The sequence below is a fragment of the Lepidochelys kempii genome, unplaced genomic scaffold (assembly GCF_965140285.1).
Source record: "Lepidochelys kempii isolate rLepKem1 unplaced genomic scaffold, rLepKem1.hap1 scaffold_32, whole genome shotgun sequence".
Classification (NCBI taxonomy): Eukaryota; Metazoa; Chordata; order Testudines; family Cheloniidae; genus Lepidochelys; species Lepidochelys kempii.
In genome coordinates, this window is record NW_027621934.1 from 791,871 (window position 1) to 814,444 (window position 22,574).

Sequence of the window (22,574 nt, forward strand, 5' to 3'; positions counted from 1 at the left end):
AATGATGACCCCCAGGCCTTTATTTCATCTATCAGGATGTTCAAAGAGAGCAGCTCCCCTTCACTGGACGCCACTGCTCTGATTTTGGATTCCCTTGTAGAATGTGTGGGGCTGGGGTAGTTGTCTCAGCTGGATTCTTAATCCAGAGGAAAGACGCTCTCTCCTGTTCAATCAAGATCAGGAATGGCACATAGATTTGGGAGAAAAAGTACATTTTACTTTTACTCTATTTTCTTATTTCTCAAAAGGAACAGTACAACAAAGATAAAAACCCCATTGTGAATAATCAATGTAGGTATTGATGTATCTTGTCTGAAATGGGACAGCTGCTTTTCTACTCTCGGGATGGATGCCATATCAATAGATAAGATAAAAAGACAGGCCTAACTGAGAGACTGAACCCATATTAGGGCCAAATTCTGCTCTTCGGTTACATGAGTACGTCGCTCCCTGACTAGGGCCCAAATCTGTGTAAAGAAGAGTAAATCTGGTCCCGAGGGAGTATCGAACAACTTCCAAACTGTTTAAGAAGGGTGGTTGAGTCTAAACTATAAAGACAGTTCCAAATATGGACCGCAGTTCAGGAAAGCAGCCTTATTCATCCGAGCATATGAATGATGTAAGAAAATTCTGAAAATGTGGATCTTAGATCATGGTCATAATTTAAAAAAATTAATTGACACAGCTGGACACCATTCACATTTGAAACATAAAGTAGCTTAAAACTGTCCTAGCTTGAAGTGGTTTGAAACTGCTTCAGGAAATGTGGTCCTCTTACAAGTGTAGATGTGAGGTTACATATATGGTAAAGCCATGTATACAGAATACATGTTGATTTTAATCCTACAAATTTCCTAAACACTATACAGACTATCTAATTGCTTATTTTTAAATCCTAATCAGAAAAAAATTAATATGATTTGTGCAAATAATTGAATTCTAAGGATTGTGTAACAACAAACACTCTTATTTTCTAGATCTACTGAGAGATAGCTCTGAGAGAACAAAACAGTATTTTCAGTGTTTATGGTTCTTTACTGAAGCAGGTCTATTCTTTATCTAAGAACAGGAAAACAAAAGAATTCACAATATTGTTATCCCTTTTGACCTGAGCAATTAGTGACTATTTTGGGTCTTGTGAGCTGTTTCCATTAGGGGGAGAAATGGATGATGGAGTCAGGTATTTTTTTGACACAATCCTGCTTATTTACAAAGAATGTACCCAAAGTTCTATTTCCCTAACGACAGCAGGAATAGTTTCTTGGCTCACAATTCCAAGCCTCTTTCTATCCAGCAGTCTACCCTAAAGCTCCCTCTCTCTCTCTCTCTCAACTTTTTCTGAGATCACACTACAAAAACTTCTCTGGGGCTCCTTTGTACTTCTGCGGTGTCACACTCCCTCTCTTCCTCCCTCCGCCCCGAATCCCATCCTCCTGCATTTGCATTCAGACCCTAGTGAAAGCCCTTTCCACTGTATGGCTCAACTCCTCTTCCAGCTTCACTTGATGGTGACTTCTATTAAGTCAGCCATCTATTCCACAAAAGAGCTTGATTGTTTTTACATTGATCCTGAATAAAGGACAACTGGTATGCTCACCAGCTTCAATAAGGCTTCCCCTTTCCCCAGCATAACTACTTGTTTTCATGTTGTTTTTATAAATCTGTATATTGTACACGTCCGCAAAACCCGCAGCATTCTTTTATTTTTACTAACCTGAAACAGGATATTGAATGCATAATTTCAGTTACACCAATGTAAATCTGTGGTAATTCATTAGAATTATTCCATCTTTATCCTGGTGGCAAAATATGTTAGCACGTCACTAGAGAAAACATGACACTTTTTGATAATTGTTATTGTTGCCGGCACGCAGTGCCGAGAGGCTAAATAACAGCTGGGGTTGGTTTGCTACCCAGTGTGCTACACCCAATAATCACAATGGGGTGGAGAAGCGGAAAAGTTTATTTGCAGCTGCAAAAAGGTCCAGGGAGAATAGAATCTCAAATCCTGCACACAGAGCAGGAAGTTACACAGGCTTTTATACATCCTTTTCCCCAGCATACCTATCCAATAGCAAGCTGCCCTAAGTATCCATATAGCCAGCCAATCCAGTTCCCTGTTAGTTCCTTTGTTCTCTGTATCATTTGTTAAGCTATACATAAAGCTGCTTTATTCAGCATTGTTCTTCCATATCTGCCCTGTTTGGCCTTGTTTAGTTTCAGGCAATCTGACTCTGCAACATATTGTTGCAGATCCTCAACATAACTGCTGCGAGTGCCTCCAGGCGGGGGGGCCAAGGACACTTGGACCTAGTGCGAGGGGGCTTCATCGACACTCGTGGTCTTCCATCCCCTCGAGTTACCTAGTGGCCATGCCCCAGTGTCCCCAACAACTCCCTGCTTTGAGAACACTCAACAGCCTTGGCTCTGAGTTTTCTCACTTGGGCTACTTATTTCTTTACAATAGGACTTTGCATAAGCACATAAGCACCGGAGAGGGGAGCTCAGTCTCAGGGGCACATTCACCCCTTTGCTGTGGGACCCTGTCGGTGCCGCTCGTCGTGCTGGCTTCTGGGACACAAGTGCCCATCCTGCAGGGCTGAGCCCCCCCGACAGCTGATTTCACACAAAGACCCTAGCACCCCTCATGGCAAGCAGCTCTTCAGAGATCCCGCTCCCAGTCCAAATCCTGCCAGGGCTGAACCAGCAGAGCGGGTACCTCCGGGGGCAGGTCTCATCCCCAACCCAGGGTGAAGTGCCGGGGGCAATGGCAGATTAGCCACTGAGCCTGTGCCCAGGGGTTGCCAGGCAGGCAGGGCGAGGAAAGCCCCCACATTCTGATCCCACTCCCTGGCGGAAGCCGTGGCGGGAGGGCCGGAGAAGCCCCGAGTGCCCCCTGAGCCCTCCCCGTGCTGCAGCCCCGGGGCTGGAAAACCTCTTGCTGCCTGCCCCGGCCTCAGCTTCTCCAATATGGGGGAAGCGGGGGTGGGGGGAGGCCGTCTGGAACAGGGGCAGGGCCCTGGGGAAGGGGCAGAAAGGGGTGGGGCCCTGGGCAGGGCCACAGGCAGAATGGGGGCAGGACCACAGTTGGAAGGGGTGGGGAAGGGCCCCACACTTGTTCTGGCCCAGGGCCCCAGGAAACCTTAATCGGCCTCTGGCTGTGGGGTGGCCCATACAGGGCACTCAGTGCCCCCCTTCCCCGTTAAGGCAGGGCCCAGAGCAGACCCCAACTCTTTCAGCTCCCTTTAAAATCATAATGAGCTGCCTCTTTTGAGGCCCCAGGTTTGATCGTTGAGGCCATTGGGCCTGCTGTGGGGACCAGGCCCTGGAGCCTAACACTGACATTTAAAGCACTCACATCCTCATCCCCTACAGGATTTGGCCGACCCCCACCGTGCCTCAGTGTTCTGTTAAATGGGCGCAGAGAAGGCAGAGGCCACCTCCCCGCTCCATCAGAGAGCGGCTGCTCTGCACAGGCCCTGGCACCAGCCACTGGTCTCTGCTCCTCCTGCAGCACATGGCTGGGGGAGGCACCCAAAGCCCGAGAGGGGGCCCCACAAAATCACCTCCTTCTCCCAAAATTCTCTCACCAGGGCAGCAGGGTGCATTTACCAAAGTAACTGTGATGCCCTTGGGGCCAGCACCTCAGACCAGGGGAGTCCAGGACATGGCCAGCCCCACTCTGCAGACTGGGGGCAGCTGGCCCCAAGCTCTCCTGGCTGGCTCCTGGTCCCAGCTAGACTCAGGAGCTGTCACTGGAGTTTTCAGAGCTTGGGTATCTCCAAGGCCAGGCTGACGGTGCCCCTGGGGGGCCAAGGAACCAGCAGCAGCTAGCCCAGCCAGGAGCAGTTATGGGGAGGGCAGGGTGGCAGGGGGCAGAGATGCTGGTTTGGCCCAGCAATGGGATAAGGACATAGACCATCTGGCCGCGGAGGCCCCATAACTGACTCCTCTGGGACCAGGTCCAGCCCGTGCAGAGCCTGGGGCTGGGACATGTGTGGGGAGGGGGGAAAGGGGGAGAGACAGGGCCTCTCGGCAAGGCAAGATTTGCCCTACAGTTCTGGGGTTTGTCACCATACAGGGACATCCCTCGGTGGGTCCCTTGGCGACAGCCCCTGGTGGCTGCTCTTTGCCAGGCTCTCCTAGTGCTGCAGTCATTGCTCTATTGCCCTCATCACCCATTGGGTCTGGCTGGGTTTCCTGCCGGTCCTGAGGGAGCAGAGAGGAGAGGAGGGACGGGCCAGGCCTCTCCTCCCCAAGGGTAGTGTGGGCAGAACAGCTGGTCGTGGCCCCTACACCATAGCATGGCTAGCTGTGCCTCAAGCAACCAAGCCCCTTAGGCCTGTCAGCACCACAGTTCGGCTGGCATACATTGCCTTGCATTCACCTCGCTGTGCCCAGCTCTGCACTCAAATTTGTCTTTGGCCAATGTAATTGCTCCCTTACGGTGATGCAGTAAAACCACCTCTCCAGATGGCATTGGCCTACATCTACCCTAACCATCCTCCAGCAGCTGTCCCGCAATACCCCATTCCCTGCAACAGTGACCACAGTGGCCATGTTGTAAACTCCACGCAGCACCCCTCGCCCCATGAAGTGATTCCTGCACTGCAGGGAGCCTGGTCTGCTCCCCGGGGTTCCCTAAACCCAAAGCTCATGGTAACTTTACTCTCTGTGAGGCCGTTGTGACGTTGCACTCATATGCTTTATGAAAATATGCTTATGAACAGGAATATAACATGCCTGGAATATGCTTTATGCTAAATGCCCCATGTAACATATCATTAGAAAGCTTAAAATCTACTAAGTGTGTACTACTAGGGGCAGATAGGGGGCATCCCAGGTGCTGGGGGAGGAGGCCCGGGACCCCACTGGTGCTGGGGGAGGGGGCTGCAGTGCGCAGCCTGGGAGTGGGACCCCTGCTGGTCCTGGGGGGTGGGCACAGTTCCCATTGGCCAGGAACCTCAGCCAATGGGAGCTGCGGGGGGCTGGGCCTGCAGGCAGGGGCAGAGTGGTGTGGAGACCCCCCCCCAACCCCTCTGCCACCTAGGAGCTGCAGGGCTATGCTGGTGGGAGCTGGGGAGCCCCCCATCCCGAGGTAAGCCGCCCCGCATCCCTCAACACCCTGCCCCAGCCCCCTCCCACACTCCTGTCAAGGTTCCTTCCCCACTCTGAATTCTAGGGTACAGATGTGGGGACCTGCATGAAAAACGCCGAAGCTTACTTTTACCAGCTTAGGTTAAAACTTCCCCAAGGTACAAACTATTTTACCCTTTTGCCCCTGAACTTCCACTGCCACCACCAAACTTTATCTGGGTTCCTGAGAAAACGTAGTTTGGACACGACTTTCCCCCCCAAATCCTCCCAACCCTTGCACCCAACTTTCTGGGGAAGGTTTGGTAAAAATCTTCACCAATTTGCATAGGTGACCACAGACCCAAATCCTTGGATCTTAGAACAATGAAAAAGTATTCCATTTTCTTACAAGAAGACTTTTAATAGAAGTAAAAAGAATCACCTCTGTAAAATCAGGATGGTAGATATCTTACAGGGTAATTAGATTCAAACATAGAGAATCCCTCTAGGCAAAACCTTATATTACACAAAAGACACACAGACAGGAATAGTCATTCTATTCAGCACAGCTATTTTCTCAGCCATTTAAAGAAATCATAATCTAACACCTACCTACCTACATTGCTTACTAAGTTCTAAGACTCCATTCTTGTTCTGTCTCCGGCAAAAGCATCACACAGACAGACACAGACCCTTTGTTTTTCTCCCTCCTCCCAGCTTTTGAAAGTACCTTGTCTCCTCATTGGTCATTTTGGTCAGGTGCCAGTGAAGTTACCTTTAGCTTCTTAACCCTTTACATGTGGGAGGATTTTTCCTCTGGCCAGGAGGGATTTTAAAGGGGTTTACCCTTCCCTTTATATTTATGACAACTCGCTCCTGCGCCATGCAGGAGGCCTGTGATGTGTAGGGGGCCAGATGAGATGATCTAAGAGTCTCTTCTGGCCTTCAAATCTCCAAATCTCTGCAAAACTGAGTGCGGCACATTGAGCATCCTCTGATGGTTCCACGTGTGGCCTGCGTGAACCCTTGCACGACCACTGAGTGTGTGGGGGTGACCCAGGGGGAGCAGCTCAAACACGCACAGGAGCCGGCTCGGGGCAGGACATGAGCCCTGCAGGGCAGGGGTGGGGGTGGCAGTGACATCACAAGGGCCTTTTGCAGCACTCAGCTGATTGGTGAAAGGAGGTTGGGAGGCGGTGACCTCACAGAGAGTCCACGACAACGGCTAGGGAGGACAGGCTGCAGGGCAGGGGGATCTCAGAGACCCCCGGGGCTTTGCTGCAGGGAGTCTCCTTCTGGAGGTGTCTCCTTGAGGACTGAGAGAGAATTCAGGGTCTCGTATGTGAGCGCGAGGTGGAGCCTCTCTGGAGTTTTCTCCTTTCCCACTGCTCATTGAGCGAGAAGACAGACGTCCCTGTGGAGAAGGGAAGAGCCCCAGAGAAGTTTGGTACCTAGGCAGCCTGATCCACCTGGTGCTGGCCAAATTCTCGGCATGGAAAATAGGAGTTTAAGGTGGGACAATTTTCCCCCAGCTAGGCCTTTGTCCTTTCGAGTCCTTGGGGTTTGACTTTTTTGGTTTCCCTTTTTCTGCTTCCCTCCGTCCACTGGCGAGGAGGGGGCTGCTCTGTCGCCCTCATGGTGGGAGGCCTCCCAAAGAGATGGGACAGGAAGCGTGCTCTGAGAGTGATCCTCACCGGTGACCTGAGCCATCTGGGGAACCCTCAGCCCACTGCCAGAGGCTCAATGCTGATTGGCTGAGCAGGGGGTCTCGTGGCAGGGAGGAGATTCAAGACTTTGTTGTTCTCGTTTAAGGCCCAGCAAATAAGCCAGAACCAATCATCTGCTTGGTAAATTGTTCTCCTTCTCGCTGCTGATTGTCTCTGAGCCGTTCCTGGTTCTCGCTGGTGTTCTCGTGCTTCTAAAACACTTGCTGAAGAATCAGTGTGAATGGTTGTTGGTCTGTAGCTCATTGCAGGTCACTTTATTCCGATCATTCAGTGTGTGAAACTCCAGACTGATCATAGAATCATAGAATATCAGGGTTGGAAGGGACCTCAGGAGGTCATCTAGTCCAACCCCATGCTCAAAGCAGGACCTATTCCCCAACTAAATCATCCCAGCCAGGGCTTTGTCAAGCCTGACCTTAAAGACTTCTGAGGCAGGAGATTCCACCACCTCCCTAGGGAACGCATTCCAGTGTTTCACCACCCTCCTAGTGAAAAAGTTTTTCCTAATATCCAACCTAAACCTCCCCCACTGCAACTTGAGACCATTACTCTTCGTTCTGTCTTCTGCTACCACTGAGAACAGTCTAGATCCATCTTCTTTGGACCCCCCTGGCAGGTAGTTGAAAACAGCTATCAAATCCCCCCTGCTTCTTCTCTTCCTCAGATTAAACAATCCCAGTTCCCTCATCCTGTCCTCATAAGTCATGTGTTCCAGTCCCCTAATCATTTTTGTTGCCCTCCGCTGGACTCTTTCCAATTTTTACACACCCTTCTTGTAGTGTGGGGCCCAAAACTGGACACAGTACTGCAGATGAGGCCTCACCAGTGTCGAATAGACGGGAACGATCACATCCCTCGATCTGCTGGCAATGCCCCTACTTATACATCCCAAAATGCCATTGGCCTTCTTGGCAACAAGGGCACACTGTTGACTCATATCCAGCTTCTAGTCCACTGTAACCCCTAGGTCCTTTTCTGCAGAACTGCTGCCTAGCCATTCAGTCCCTAGTCTGTAGCAGTGCATGGGATTCTACCATCCTAAGTGCAGGACTCTGCACTTGTCCTTGTTGAACCTCATCAGATTTCTTTTGGTCCAATCGTCTAATTTGTCTAGGTCCCTCTGTATGCTATCCCTACCCTCCAGTGTATCTACCTCTCCTCCCAGTTTAGTGTCATCTGCAAACTTGATGAGGGTGCAATCCATGCCATCCTCCAGATGATTAGTGAAGATATTAAACAAAACTGGCCCCAAAGTATTTGGGACGTAAGACTTGTCTGGAAGGGCGCACAGGGCTAACGTTTTTTTTGCCATAGCAGGTGACTTGTCCCAAGAATGACGTCCATCCCCCTTCCAAACAAGCCCCAAATGAACTGTTACCAGAATTGCCCTTTACCTTGGGGTACACCCATTTGTTAGGGTTACTCTTCTGGTGGGGGGGGAGATTCTGCAATTCTGTCAATGTGCTGCTTTTCTCACTTGTGTTTTCCTATGGATCGCTACTCCTTCCTTCTGCAAGTTCCCTCCCAATGGAGCTACCCTGCAGGACCTCGGTTCCCCAGGGCTGGGGTCTTCCAGCCCCCAGATGTGATGAACATGAACAGACACACAGGCACACACACATGAACATAGCATGTCAGAGAGGACTGGGTCATCAGCAGTCACAAGCTGACCCCTGATGTGTCCCGGGACTCAGTGGGCTGGATTGAACAGCAATTTAAAGCTGGTCCCCTCCTATGTCCTTGGATTCAGTTGGCTGGGCTGAGCAACACCTTAATCTGCCACCCCCCTATGCCCCATTTCATAGAATCATAGAATATCAGGGTTGGAAGGGACCCCAGAAGGTCATCTAGTCCAACCCCCTGCTCGAAGCAGGACCAATTCCCAGTTAAATCATCCCAGCCAGGGCTTTATCAAGCCTGACCTTAAAAACCTCTAAGGAAGGAGATTCTACCACCTCCCTAGGTAACGCATTCGAGTGTTTCACCACCCTCCTCGTGAAAAAGTTTTTCCTAATATCCAATCTAAACCTCCCCCACTGCAACTTGAGACCATTACTCCTCGTTCTGTCATCTGCTACCATTGAGAACAGTCTAGAGCCATCCTCTTTGGAACCCCCTTTCAGGTAGTTGAAAGCAGCTATCAAATCCCCCCTCATTCTTCTCTTCTGCAGGCTAAACAATCCCAGCTCCCTCAGCCTCTCCTCATAAGTCATGTGTTCCAGTCCCCTAATCATTTTTGTTGCCCTTCGCTGGACTCTCTCCAATTTATCCACATCCTTCTTGTAGTGTGGGGCCCAAAACTGGACACAGTTCTCCAGATGACGCCTCACCAATGTCGAATAGAGGGGAACAATCACGTCCCTCGATCTGCTCCCTATGCCCCTACTTATACATCCCAAAATGCCATTGGCCTTCTTGGCAACAAGGGCACACTGCTGACTCATATCCAGCTTCTCGTCCACTGTCACCCCTATGTCCTTTTCCGCAGAACTGCTGCCTAGCCATTCGGTCCCTAGTCTGTAGCTTTGCATTGGGTTCTTCCGTCCTAAGTGCAGGACCCTGCACTTATCCTTATTGAACCTCATCAGATTTCTTTTGGCCCAATCCTCCAGTTTGTCTATGTCCTTCTGTATCCTATCCCTCCCCTCCAGCGTATCTACCACTCCTCCCAGTTTAGTATCATCCACAAATTTGCTGAGAGTGCAATCCACACCATCCTCCAGATCATTTATGAAGATATTGAACAAAACCGGCCCCAGGACCAACCCTTGGGGCACTCCACTTGATACCGGCTGCCAACTAGACATGGAGCCATTGATCACTACCCGTTGAGCCCGACAATCTAGCCAGCTTTCTACCCACCTTATAGTGCATTCATCCCTATCTCCACCTTCACACCACAACCATTCTGCTAGTAACCCACTTGATGAGCAAACCCCCGAGGACTTTTGGGGCTGCAGGGATCTTTAGCTTGGGTACAAGGAGCGTTGCTGCAGAGTGAATGGAGAAGCCAAAACAACCCATGGAGGTGGGGTGGGGGGGCTAGCAAACTATAACTGATCAACATGAGGCAGGGTCAGATGGATCTCAGCACTCCTTGAAGCTGGAATCGATCAGGGTTCCCAGGTGGCCTTGGTCGCTGAGGGACCGGAGCGCTGGAGCCAGGCAGAGCCCCCAGCACAATGAGTCAGGAGAAGCGAATGAAGAAGACTTGTGGCACCTTAGAGACGAACCAATTTCTCTGAGCATAAATTTTCATGGGCTAAAGCCCCCTTCATCAGATGCATGCAGTGGAAAATACAGCAGGAAGATATAGATATAGATATATTGATACAGAGAAGACAAGAAAATGGGTGTTGCCCTACCAACTCTTAACGAGACCAGTTGATGAAGGTGGGCTGTTAGCAGCAGGAGAAAAAAACACTTTTGTTGTGATACCTTAATCGATTGGTCTCGTTAAGAGTTAGAATGGCAACCCCCATTTTCTCATGTTCTCTGTGTATATATATCTATATATCTTCCTGCTGTATTTTCCACTGCATGCGTCTGATGAAGTGGGCTTTAGCCCATGAAAGCTTATGCTGAAATAAATTGGTTCGTCTCTAAGGTGCCACAAGTCCTCCTCGTTCTTTCTGCTGAAACAGACTAACACGGCTATCACTCTGAAGCCGCACCAAAGGCTCTTACGTAAATTAAGTTGTCATGGGATAAGAGGGAAGATCCTTTCATGGATTGAGAACTGGTTAAAAGACAGGGAACAAAGGGTAGGAATAAATGGTAAATTTCCAGAATGGAGAGGGGTAACCAGTGGTGTTCCCCACGGGTCATCCTAGGACCAATCCTATTCAACTTATACATAAACAATCTGGAGAAAGGGGTAAACAGTGAGGTGGCAAAGTTTGCAGGTGATGCTAAACTGCTCAAGATAGTTAAGACCAAAGCAGACTGTGACGAACTTCGAAAAGATCTCACAAAACTAAGTGATTGGGCAACAAAATGGCAAATGAAATGTAATGTGTATAAATGTAAAGTAATGCACATTGGAAAAAATAACCCCAACTATACATACAATATGATGGGGGGCTAATTTAGCTACAACTAATCAGGAGAAAGATCTTGGAGTCATCGTGGATAATTCTCTGAGGACGTCCACACAGTGCGCAGCGGCAGTCAAAAAAGCAAACGGGATGTTAGGAATCATTAAAAAAGGGATAGAGAATAGAATCATAGAATCATAGAATCATAGAATATCAGGGTTGGAAGGGACCCCAGAAGGTCATCTAGTCCAACCCCCTGCTCAAAGCAGGACCAATTCCCAGTTAAATCATCCCAGCCAGGGCTTTGTCAAGCCTGACCTTAAAAACCTCTAAGGAAGGAGATTCTACCACCTCCCTAGGTAACGCATTCCAGTGTTTCACCACCCTCTTAGTGAAAAAGTTTTTCCTAATATCCAATCTAAACCTCCCCCACTGCAACTTGAGACCATTACTCCTCGTTCTGTCATCTGCTACCATTGAGAACAGTCTAGAGCCATCCTCTTTGGAACCCCCTTTCAGGTAGTTGAAAGCAGCTATAAAATCCCCCCTCATTCTTCTCTTCTGCAGGCTAAACAATCCCAGCTCCCTCAGCCTCTCCTCATAAGTCATGTGTTCCAGTCCCCTAATCATTTTTGTTGCCCTTCGCTGGACTCTCTCCAATTTATCCACATCCTTCTTGTAGTGTGGGGCCCAAAACTGGACACAGTACTCCAGATGAGGCCTCACCAATGTCGAATAGAGGGGAACGATCACGTCCCTCGATCTGCTCGCTATGCCCCTACTTATACATCCCAAAATGCCATTGGCCTTCTTGGCAACAAGGGCACACTGCTGACTCATATCCAGCTTCTCGTCCACTGTCACCCCTAGGTCCTTTTCCGCAGAACTGCTGCCTAGCCATTCGGTCCCTAGTCTGTAGCTGTGCATTGGGTTCTTCCGTCCTAAGTGCAGGACCCTGCACTTATCCTTATTGAACCTCATCAGATTCCTTTTGGCCCAATCTTCCAATTGGTCTAGGTCCTTCTGTATCCTATCCCTCCCCTCCAGCGTATCTACCACTCCTCCCAGTTTAGTATCATCCGCAAATTTGCTGAGAGTGCAATCCACACCATCCTCCAGATCATTTATGAAGATATTGAATAAAACCGGCCCCAGGACCGACCCCTGGGGCACTCCACTTGATACCGGCTGCCAACTAGACATGGAGCCATTGATCACTACCCGTTGAGCCCGACAATTTAGCCAGCTTTCTACCCACCTTATGGTGCATTCATCCAGCCCATACTTCCTTAACTTGCTGACAAGAATACTATGGGAGACCGAGTCAAAAGCTTTGCTAAAGTCAAGAAACAATACATCCACTGCTTTCCCTTCATCCACAGAACCAGTAATCTCATCATAAAAGGCGATTAGATTAGTCAGGCATGACCTTCCCTTGGTGAATCCATGCTGGCTGTTCCTGATCACTTTCCTCTCATGCAAGTGCTTCAGGATTGATTCTTTGAGGACCTGCTCCATGATTTTTCCAGGGACTGAGGTGAGGCTGACTGGCCTGTAGTTCCCAGGATCTTCCTTCTTCCCTTTTTTAAAGATTGGCACTACATTAGCCTTTTTCCAGTCATCCGGGACTTCCCCGGTTCGCCACGAGTTTTCAAAGATAATGGCCAGATGGAGTAAGATGGAGAATATCTTATTGCCCTTATATAAATCCATGGTACGTCCACATCTTGAATACTGCGTACAGATGTGGACCCCTCATCTCAAAAAAGATATACTGACAGTAGAAAAAGTTCAGAAAAGGACAACTAAAATGATTAGGAGTTTGGAACTGGTCCCGTATGAGGAGAGATTAAAGAGGCTAGGACTTTCTGTCTTGGAAAAGAGGAGACTAAGGGGGGATATGATAGAGGTCTATAAAATCATGAGTGGTGTGGAGAAGGTGAATAAGGAAAAGTTATTTACTTGTTCCCATAATATAAGAACTAGGGGCCACCAAATGAAATTAATGGGCAGCAGGTTTAAAACAAATAAAAGGAAGTTCTTCTTCACTCAGCGCACAGTCAACCTGTGGAACTCCTTGCCTGAGGAGGTTGTGAAGGCTAGGACTATAACAGGGTTTAAAAGAGAACTGGATAATTTCATGGAGGTTAAGTCCATTAATGGCTATTAGCCAGGATGGGTAAGGACTGGTGTCCCTATCCTCTGTTTGTCAGAGAGTGGAGCTGGATGGCAGGAGAGAGATCACTTGATCATTACTTCTTAGGTTCACTCCCTCTGGGGCACCTGGCCTTGGCCACTGTTGGTAGACAGGATACTGGGCTGGATGGACCTTTGGACTGACCCAGTATGGCCATTCTTATGTTCTTATGTTCTTGTGTTTTCAAACAACAGGTCTTGGTTTTGTTTTGGTGTTTCTCCTACCTGACCACATTTTCATCAGCACCCTTTGGGAGCTCCCCTTCTTAGGGTGGCTAAAAATCACAACTAAAATTTTTATTTAAATTATAACATTTAAATATAGGGTTTTTTTTGAAAATTACATCAAATTTCTTATCTACATATTGCTAGTTCTTCTCTTCCATTTTATGGTCTTAAATTGTCAAAGTGGATGTTTTCTACTTGTTTGTTTTTTTCGTTTCCTAAGTGTTAATAAGATTTTGGATTTTATGTCGATATTTTTCGACTAAGAAGTTTCACACTTAAAATGCTCATCTGTGCTGAAAAAGACAAGCCCAAGGCCTCATTAATATCCCCTAGTATGAGACTATACAGACGCAGCATTGAAAATCAAGAAGTCTGTGCTCTGCGCCTCCTTGGTCAAGAGCTTTGAGATCTACTAGTGAAAAGTGACGTGGACGAGCGAGAGGATTTCTGGCCAGGACACTGTACTTCCACAAGTAAAGAGCTGAAATGCTTCAACCATCAGGATTTGCAGTTTGAAGTCAATAGGACTTGTGCCCTGAGCATTCTCGAAAACTCCTCTCTTAGGTGGCTAAAGGCAGGCTGAAGAGCTTAATTTTGGGCTCCACTTTTTGGAAACTTTGGCCGGTATAAAAAAAATGCTATTATACATTACTGAGAGTTTAAATAACTTTTTATCGTTAAAACAAAATTGTTTTACTGTTGAAGTGACAGATTTTATGCCACTACATGACAAGTTCTTAATAAAAATACACGGAGTCCCTGACGCTGGAAATGCTTACTGAACTTTAAACCACGGGACTGTTTCTAGAGTAAAGTTCTGTGTCTGTTTAAGTGTCTGCAGGACCTGGGAATTAATTTTCAATATTTGGATTTTTGCATATAGCAATTTTATAAATCATGAGACCCAGTGGCTGGGAGGTGTGGGGGCTGCGAGCTCTGGGGTGGGGCTGGGGATGAGGAGTTTGGGGTGCAGACAGGGCAGGATTAATGCAGGGGCTCTCGGGGCTGCAGCCCTGGCTAAGGGGGACTCTGCCAAAAGATCTCCAGGCTGCCAGAAGTGCAGATCTTTTGGTGGGGCCCCCTTAGCCCGGGACCCTGGACTGCGGCCACTAACGTCCCTGCGTCCGGCCCTTCCTAGCGGGGAGCAGGGAGGCGGCTTCGTGCACGGCTGTCCCTCCCACACCGTGCTGGGCTGGAGCTGGAGCTGTGAGTGCCTGGAAGCTCCGCCCACCCGCTGCCCTCCCCTGCAGGCTCCACCCCCACAGCTCCCATTGGCCGGGAACCGCAGCCAATGGGAGCTGTGGGGGCGGTGCCTGCAGGCAGACGCAGGACAGCGCAAGGAGCAACCTTCTCCCCCGGGGCCGCAGCCAGGGACATCCGTGCCGTGCCGGCAGCTGCAGGGTCACTCCGGGAGGAGCAGCGCAGGGCCAGGGCAGGCAAGGAGCCTGCCTCAACCCCAGTGCGCCCCCAAATGGGAGCTGCCCCAGGCAAGCACCCCGCACCTCAAGTCCCAGCCCTGAGCCCCCTGCTGCACCCTAACTCCCTCCCAGACCCCAGACCCCCACCCCAACCTCCTGCCCTGAGCCCCCTCCTGCACCCTAACTCCCTTTCAAACCCCATACCCCCACCCCAACCTCCTGCCCTGAGCTCCCTCCTGCACCCTAACTCTCTCCCAGACTCCCACCCCCACCCCAACCTCCTGCCCTGAGCCCCCTCCTGCACCCTAACTCTCTCCCAGACCCCCACTCCCACACCAACCTCCTGCCCTGAGCCCCCTCCCGCACCCTAACTCTCTCCCAGACCCCCACTCCCACACCAACCTCCTGCCCTGAGCCCCCCCGCACCCTAACTCCCTCCCAGACCCCACTCTCACCCCAACCTCCTGCCCTGAGTCCCCTCCCACACCCTAACTCCCTCCCAGACCCCCACCCCTACCCCAACACTCCTGCCTTGAACCCCCTCCCACACCCTAACTCCCCCCAGACCCCACCCCAACCTCCTGCCCTGAGCCCCCTCCCACATTCCAAACCCCTGATCCCCAGCCCTGCCCCAGAGCCCGCACCCCCAGTCGGCCCCCTCACCACCTTCCGCACCCACCCCCCTGCCTCAACCTGCAGCCCCTCCTGCGCTCTGAACCCTGCATTTTTCACCACAGTCTGGAGCCTGGGGGCCCCACAAACTCAAATAGCCCTGGGCCCAAAGAGGCTGCGCGGGGGCTCGGGCCAGAGGACTCCCCCAAGCCCTCTCCCCACCTGCAGCACGGTGCTCCGGGGCCAGGAGAGGGGCCTGTGGCAGCCCTTCATCCCCAGCTGGCACCCCTCCCGTCTACCCCTCTCCTCTCCAGGGCCCTGCTGCGTGGCCCTTCATCGCTGGTGTGCGAGCGCGCGGCTGAGAGGGAACTTAGACTCCAACCCCCTGCTCGAAGCAGGGCCAAGCCCAACTAAATCATCCCAGCCAGGGCTTGGTCAAGCCGGGCCTTAAACACCTCGAAGGAGGGAGATTCCACCACCTCCCGAGGGAACCCATCCCAGTGCTTCACCACGCTCCTAGTGAAATAGTGTTTCCTAACATCCAACCTCGACCTCCCCCACTGCAACTGGAGACCATTGCTCCTTGTTCTGTCATCTGCCACCACTGAGAACAGGCGAGCTCCATCCTCTTCAGGTCGTTGAAGGCTGCTCTCAAATCCTCCCTCATTCTTCTCTTCTGCAGACTAAATAACCCCAGTTCCCTCAGCCTCTCCTCATAAATCATGTGCTCCAGCCCCCTAATCATTTTCATTGCCCTCTGTTGGACTCTCTCCAATTTGTCCACATCCTTTCTGTAGTGGGGGGCCCAAAACTGGACACAGTACTCCAGGTGTGGCCTCACCAGTGCCGAAGAGAGGGGAAGAATCATTTCCCTCGATCTGCTGGCAATGCCCCTACTAATGCAGCCCAATAGGCCGTTAGCCTCCTTGCTGTTAGCCTCCATCTCCAGCTTCTCGTCCACTGTAACCCCAGGTCCTTTTCTGCAGAACTGCTGCTTAGCCAGTTGGTCCCTAGTCTGTAGCGGTGCATGGGATTCTTCCGTCCTAAGTGCAGGACTCTGCACTTCTCCTTGTTGAACCTCATCAGATTTCTTTTGGCCCAGTCCTCCAGTTTGTCTATCCAGCATAGGGGTAGGGTCCAACTTTTCATTTCTACTTGATAGCACGTTATTTAATAAAATGGATACATTCAGGAGCAGTAATGGTCTCGATGAGGTTTGAAACGCAATGTCCTGAGCTTGGCCTTGGGGTGACGGTTTATTTGTGACTTTCCTGCTGTGAAGGAGGAGGATTAACATGGGTCTGAGTTTCTCAGATTTATTCATCTGCAGAGGGGAAGAATGTGAGAATGGGCCTTCATGGGGTGAGATGGGACCTTCAGGGAAGTCTCTTGACGTGTTTCTTTTAAATTACAGAGTCTAGCAGGGCTCTGCTGTTTATTCCCTGCAGGAATCATGCATTCCTAGATCTGGAAGGTTTAACTCAGTGGTTCTGAACCCGTGGCCTGTGGGCCACTTGCAGCCCAATCAGCACACAGCTGTGGCTCATGTGACATCCTCAAGGGCATTCAGGTAGTATCTGTGTTGTGTGGATGCAGCCCACATAAGGCGGGGGCTCAGGACTGGGGCAGAGGATTGGAGTGCTGGGGGAGAGGGCTCCAGCTGGGGGTGCAGGTTCTGGGGTGGAGCCAGGGATGAGGGGTACAGGCTGCAGCGGGGAGTGAGGAGTCCCCCCAGCCCTCTCTCTGTGCAGCAGCCCGGGGCCAAGGGAGAGGCACCTCTCCCCGCCTGCACAGCCTTGATAGCCTGCTGCACAGCCGCGCGGCTTAGAGGGAACTTAGGTAGCTGCCAGGCAGCATGAAGGAAACACCACTGAGTGGTGCGATCCCCACAGTCATTGATACAAACAGGCTGCTCCATGTGTCATGGCAGTCACACAGCCAGACAGCTTTGGACGGGTTGGGAGGCACCCCCAGTGATGCCCTGGATGTATGGCTGGCGGAGGAGGAGGAAGAAATTGTGCAGTTACCTCTGCATGACATTTTCCTGGAGCGGCTTCCCTGGGTGGAGTGCCACGTCTGGGCTTGGCCGACTAGCGTGGGCTGGAGGGGCAGGAGAGTGCTGCAGAGCTGGGAGGAACGGCTGTGGGAACCGGGCGTGGGGAGGTTGAAGTGTAGGTTCCTGAAGACCTGTGCAGCGCTCAGCCCGGAGCTGCAGGGGTGGAGTCCTGACACGAGAGCTCTCCTCGGCCCCAAGAAGCATGTGGCCAGGGCCAGTCTTAGGGCAGGGCAGTGTGGGGCCCTGCCTAGAGTGCTGTAGCCAGGGGGCACCGTGGTGCAGAGGCTGCCTGCGGGGTGCAGCCTGGCGTGGCAAGAGCGTCTGCTTCCCTGCTCCTGAGCAGAGCCGCCCTGCTCCCCACCCCCAGGGTGTCCCTCCCAGCCTGGCTCCACGTTCTGCCCCTGCCCTCTGCCCCTGCGAGCCGGGTCTCCCTGTGACGCTGCACTCCGTATTCTGTACGGAAATGTGCTCACGAGTATGAATATGACGTAACTGGAATATGCTTTATGCAAACTGCCTCTTGTGAGAGATCATTGAAAAAGTTCTCATCGACTGAATGAGTTCATCCTATTTGTATGCATGTGTCATTTCCATGTCTGAAGTTAGAAATATGAGGTATAAACATGGATTACTAATGTAGTCAGGTGAAGGGAGGGCCGTTAATGGTATTTCAGGAACTGGATGGCTCCAGTTAACTAGAACTAGTTGTGAATGGTTTTGTTTTCCTGTAAGCCTTCCTGCGGATGTGTGGGCTAGCCCATAAAGTGTGGAGACTGGGGTCTCACAGGGACATGTGACCATGTCACCTGATACTGGAATCCATCTTAAACCAGGTACTTTTCCATAAGGAACTGGGAGGGTCAAGCTGAAATAAGGACTGCCTCCTTTTGCCAAATCGATATAAGGGGGTGAAACAGGAGGGAAGCTGCGGCCAGTCAGCAGAAAGCCCCTGCTCACCATCCAGGATGTCTGCTGGAACTAACATAAACTAAACAGGGGGAAGGATTGGGACCGGACTAGAAATGCGTCCAGTCTGTGAAAAAAAGCTCATTGGAACATCTTTGCGGGTGAGATATTACATGGAGCCAGTTTCTTAGTGTATTAGGTTTAGCCTTGTGTTTGTTTTATTTTACTTAGTAACTTACTTTGTTCTGTCTGTTATCTCTTAGAAACACTGAAATCCTACCTTTTATACTTAATAAAATCACTTTTGTTCATTAATAATCCCAGTGTAAGTCATTGGTCCCTGGGGGGAGAGCAGTCTGTGCAGATCTCTCTTTACAAGGAGAAAGAGGGTGAATAATATGAACTCACACTGCGTACAACTTATACAGGGTGAGAGGAGTTTATCTGGGGTTCAGGCTCCCAGGAAGGCGCTGCACTGGGTGCTGGGGCAAGACCCTGTTCACTGAGCCGCCCCAGGGCTGAGTGAATCTCCGTGTGTGTATTCGGCAGAGGGTGTGGCCCTATCTCTGGGTCTGTGCTGGAGCGGGCCTGCAGGGTCTGGCTCAGCAAGGCAGAGTCAAGGGGTGCCCAGGCTGGCAGAAGGGTTAGGCTCCGTGGTAGCTCAGGACATCAGGTGACAGTCCCAAGGGGGGCTCTACAAGTGAACCCGCCATACTCCTCTTCCCCTCCCACCACCACCCCAGATGGTCCCAGCCCTGCCGTTCCTCTTTCCATGGGCCCAATGGAAGATGAATGGGGCCAGCCAACGGGAGCGGGAAGTTGCCAGACTCTTCTCGGTTGGGAAGCGAGGGGAGGGGAAGGGAAGGGACTGGGAACTAAAACTGCAGGGCAGAGAGACCAGTAAATCTTAGGGGGTCCCGATCCAGTCCCCCAGCTTCTAGCCCACCCCCGCTCCCAGGGGACCTCTCCCTGTGCCCCAGCTCACACCCACCCAGCTTCCAGGAGCCCCCCCCGTGCCTCTAGGTCCCAGCCCACCCAACTCCCAGGAGGTCCCTCTCTGTGCCCCCAGAGCCAGGGGGACTCCTCCCTATACCCAGAGCTCCCAGCCCCCGGCCATGTCCACACAGCTCCCAGGAGGCCCCTTCCCTCTGCCCCACAGGTCCAAGCCTCCCAGTTCTCAGCCTCCTGCTGCAATTCTCCCCAGTTTTCATGGTCCCCTGCTGCAGGCCACACGCTGACCCGACAGGTCCCCATGCTCCCCAGCTCTCAGGGGCTCCCCCTTTTTCTTACTCAGCCCAAAGGGACAGGCTAGTGCAGGGGGTTGGGGAGATTTCGGGAGTCAACCTTCCACCCTCACCACCCACCCTAGCTCCCTCCATTGCGCTGGAGCGTGTTAACCGGTGCAGGGCTCAGCACTTGTCCTTGCTGAACCTCATCAGATTTCTTTTGGCCCAATCCTCTAATTTGTCTGGGTTACTCTGAACCCTATCCCGACCCTCCAGCGTATCTCCCTCTCCCCCCAGCTTAGTGTCATCTGCGAACTTGCTGAGGGTGCAATCCATCCCATCCTCCAGATCATGCACGAAGATGGTGAAGAAAACCGGCCCCAGAGTGACCCGTGGGGAAGCGGGGGAGGGGGTGGAGGAGAGGAGGCAGACGGTGAGTGGCAGGGACCCCACCGAGGGGGGTGCAGTGGAGGAGAGGGGGAAATCATCCAGGCAGCGGTGGGCAGTGTGGGCTGGGAGAAGGGGCGAGGCAGATACAGGAAGAGATGGAGCACAGGCGGGGCACTGGGGCCCAGGCACCCGGGGCCTGGTCATTGTTGGCACCAGGAGAGGAGAGGAGACAGAGACAGAGTGTGTGTGATGGCCAACGTACTAGAGGAGAGAGAGAGAAAAACATGGTAGGATAGCAAGCAACTCACCTCCTGGAGTCATCTGCGATGAAGCGGGACTTCATGTTTCCTCTGAATTGTGTGGGGGTGCCTCAGTTTCCCCTATGCAGTTCTTAAGGATCTAGGTGGTGGGGTAAGGGTGTATGATCATTGCAGAGCTCTGGAGGGCAGGTGTGTGCAGGGGTCGGGACACAGAGAATGGCCGACACCCTCTTTCCTGGCACCTGATGCCCTGGGCCCTTCCCCCCTGCAAGGTGAGAGCTAAAGGGTTGGAGAACAAAGGCATCGGGTGCCCTCCTGGCCGGGGACAGGGACAAAGCCCAGAGGAGGAGGGGCTGGGGGGAGTTTCAGTTGGGGGCTGGCTGGAGACATGGAGTGAAGGGCAGACGGGGTTGTCTGGCTCACTGCCCCCCCCCAAAATGGACCCGGCTGAGGGGTCCTGTTCTCTGCACCTACAAGCTCTGTGTTAGACCATGTCCCTGTGGTCTAATAAACCTCTGTTTTCCTGGCTGGCTGAGAGTCCCGTCTGACTGCGGAGTTGGGGGGCAGGACCCTCTGCCCCCCCAGGACCCCGCCTGGGCGGACTGGCTGTGGGAAGCGCAGGGAGGGGCAGAGGAGGCTGAAGGCTCCGAGGTCAGAGCCAGGAAGGTGGAGCCGGGGGAGCTGTGTGTCCTGCAGACAGGCTGCTCCCCGAGAGGAGACTTCCCCAGAGTCCTGCCTGGCTTCCTGGGGAGCAGTCCCAGAGCATCGCCCGGGGACCCCGGGACATCCTCCTCCTCGATGAAACCTTCTGCCGTGTGACGTGTTGTGTGTGTCGTGTTGCGTGTGTCGTGTGACGTGTTGTGAGTGTGACTTGTGTGTTGTTTTGTGTGTGTGAGACGTGTTTATGTGTGCGTGGTGTGGTCCATGTTGAGTGTGTGTGTGCCATGTTGTATGCTGTGTTGTGTGCATGTGATGGTGTGTGCCGTGTTGTGTGCCGTTTTGTGTGCATGTTTTGTGTGTCGGTGTCATGTGTTGTGTGAGATTTTTGTTTCTCGTGTAGTGTGCCGTTTTGTGTGTCTTGTGTCGTGTTGTCTGTGTGTGTGTCGTGTGTGGGTGTGTGATATTTTGTGAGCGATGTTTTGTGCATCGTGTTGTGTGTGTGTGTCACGTGTGCCATTTTGTGTGTCATGTGAGGTGTTGTGTGTCGTATTGTGTGTGGGTGTCTGTGTCATGTGTGATTTCTGTGTCCCGTTGTCTGCCGTTTTCTGCCTCTTCTCGTGTGTGTGTGTATGTATGTGTCGGTGTCGTGTGTTGTGTGGGATTTTTGTGTGTCGTGTTGTGTGCTGTTTTGTGTGTCATTTTATTTGTGTGTCATGTTGTTTGTGTGTGTCGGTGTCCTGTGTTGTGTGTGTGTGAGAGACGTGTTTCTGTATGTGTGACGTGTTCTCTCTGTGTGTGTCGGTGTCGTGTTGTGTGTGTGTGTGTGAGTGTCGTCTGTCATGTTGTGTGTGTGTGATGTGTGATGTGTGTGTTGTCTTGGGTGGCCACACAGGGTAAGACACAAAGCATTCCCCTCATGGAGGAAGAGTGACACAACGTGGCCACTCAGGAGTAACACACAAACAATCCTCCCCCCCCGCCCCCGGAGCAACAGTGATGTGTGTGGCCAATTCAGGTCATGCCCAAACCATTTCCATCATGGAGCAACAGTGACAGGGGGTGGCCACTGTTACGAATTATACCCGACAGGTCACGCACAGGAACTGCTGCGAATTATACCCGACAGGTCCTGCACAGGAACTGCTGCGAATTCTACCCGATTGGTCCCGCACAGTTCCAGTCTAGGCTGAGGCACACGAACGAAGTCCACAGCGGCAGGGTTCCCCAAAATACTCAGTTTATTACGCTCGCGCGTGGTGCCGCCCTGCTCATCAGGAGGGGACCCCGCAGGCAGGTTATACAGAGATTATAGACCTTTTAGCAAGGCACGTTGCCCTTGTGCACCGGAAATCTTAGCCAAGAGACAAACCCTTCCCTTATCTACCACCTATCCCGGCTAGGTGCATTCCCCGTGCTAAACCGTGACTTCAGCTACATTACACGGTCCTAAAGCAATGCACCAGGAACTTTTCTCATCAGGATGGGAGGCCCACAGCAAGGCCAGGAGGCAGGGAGTTAGGAACAGACAAAGAACAGAAACCGGGAGATAAAACAGGCTGGAGAGAAGGGCTGGGGGGGGCGGAGGATTTTCACAGGAATGCAGTATCTAAGAAACACTCCTCCTGGTGCATGGTGTGCTTGCTTTTAGACAATGGTGGGCCCCAAACCAAAATGGAGTCACACGTGCTAACTTTTCCTTCACACCACTCAGGGTCATGCACCAACAATTTCCCTCCTGGACCAACAGTGACACTGGGTGGCTAATCCAGGTACTGCACAAAG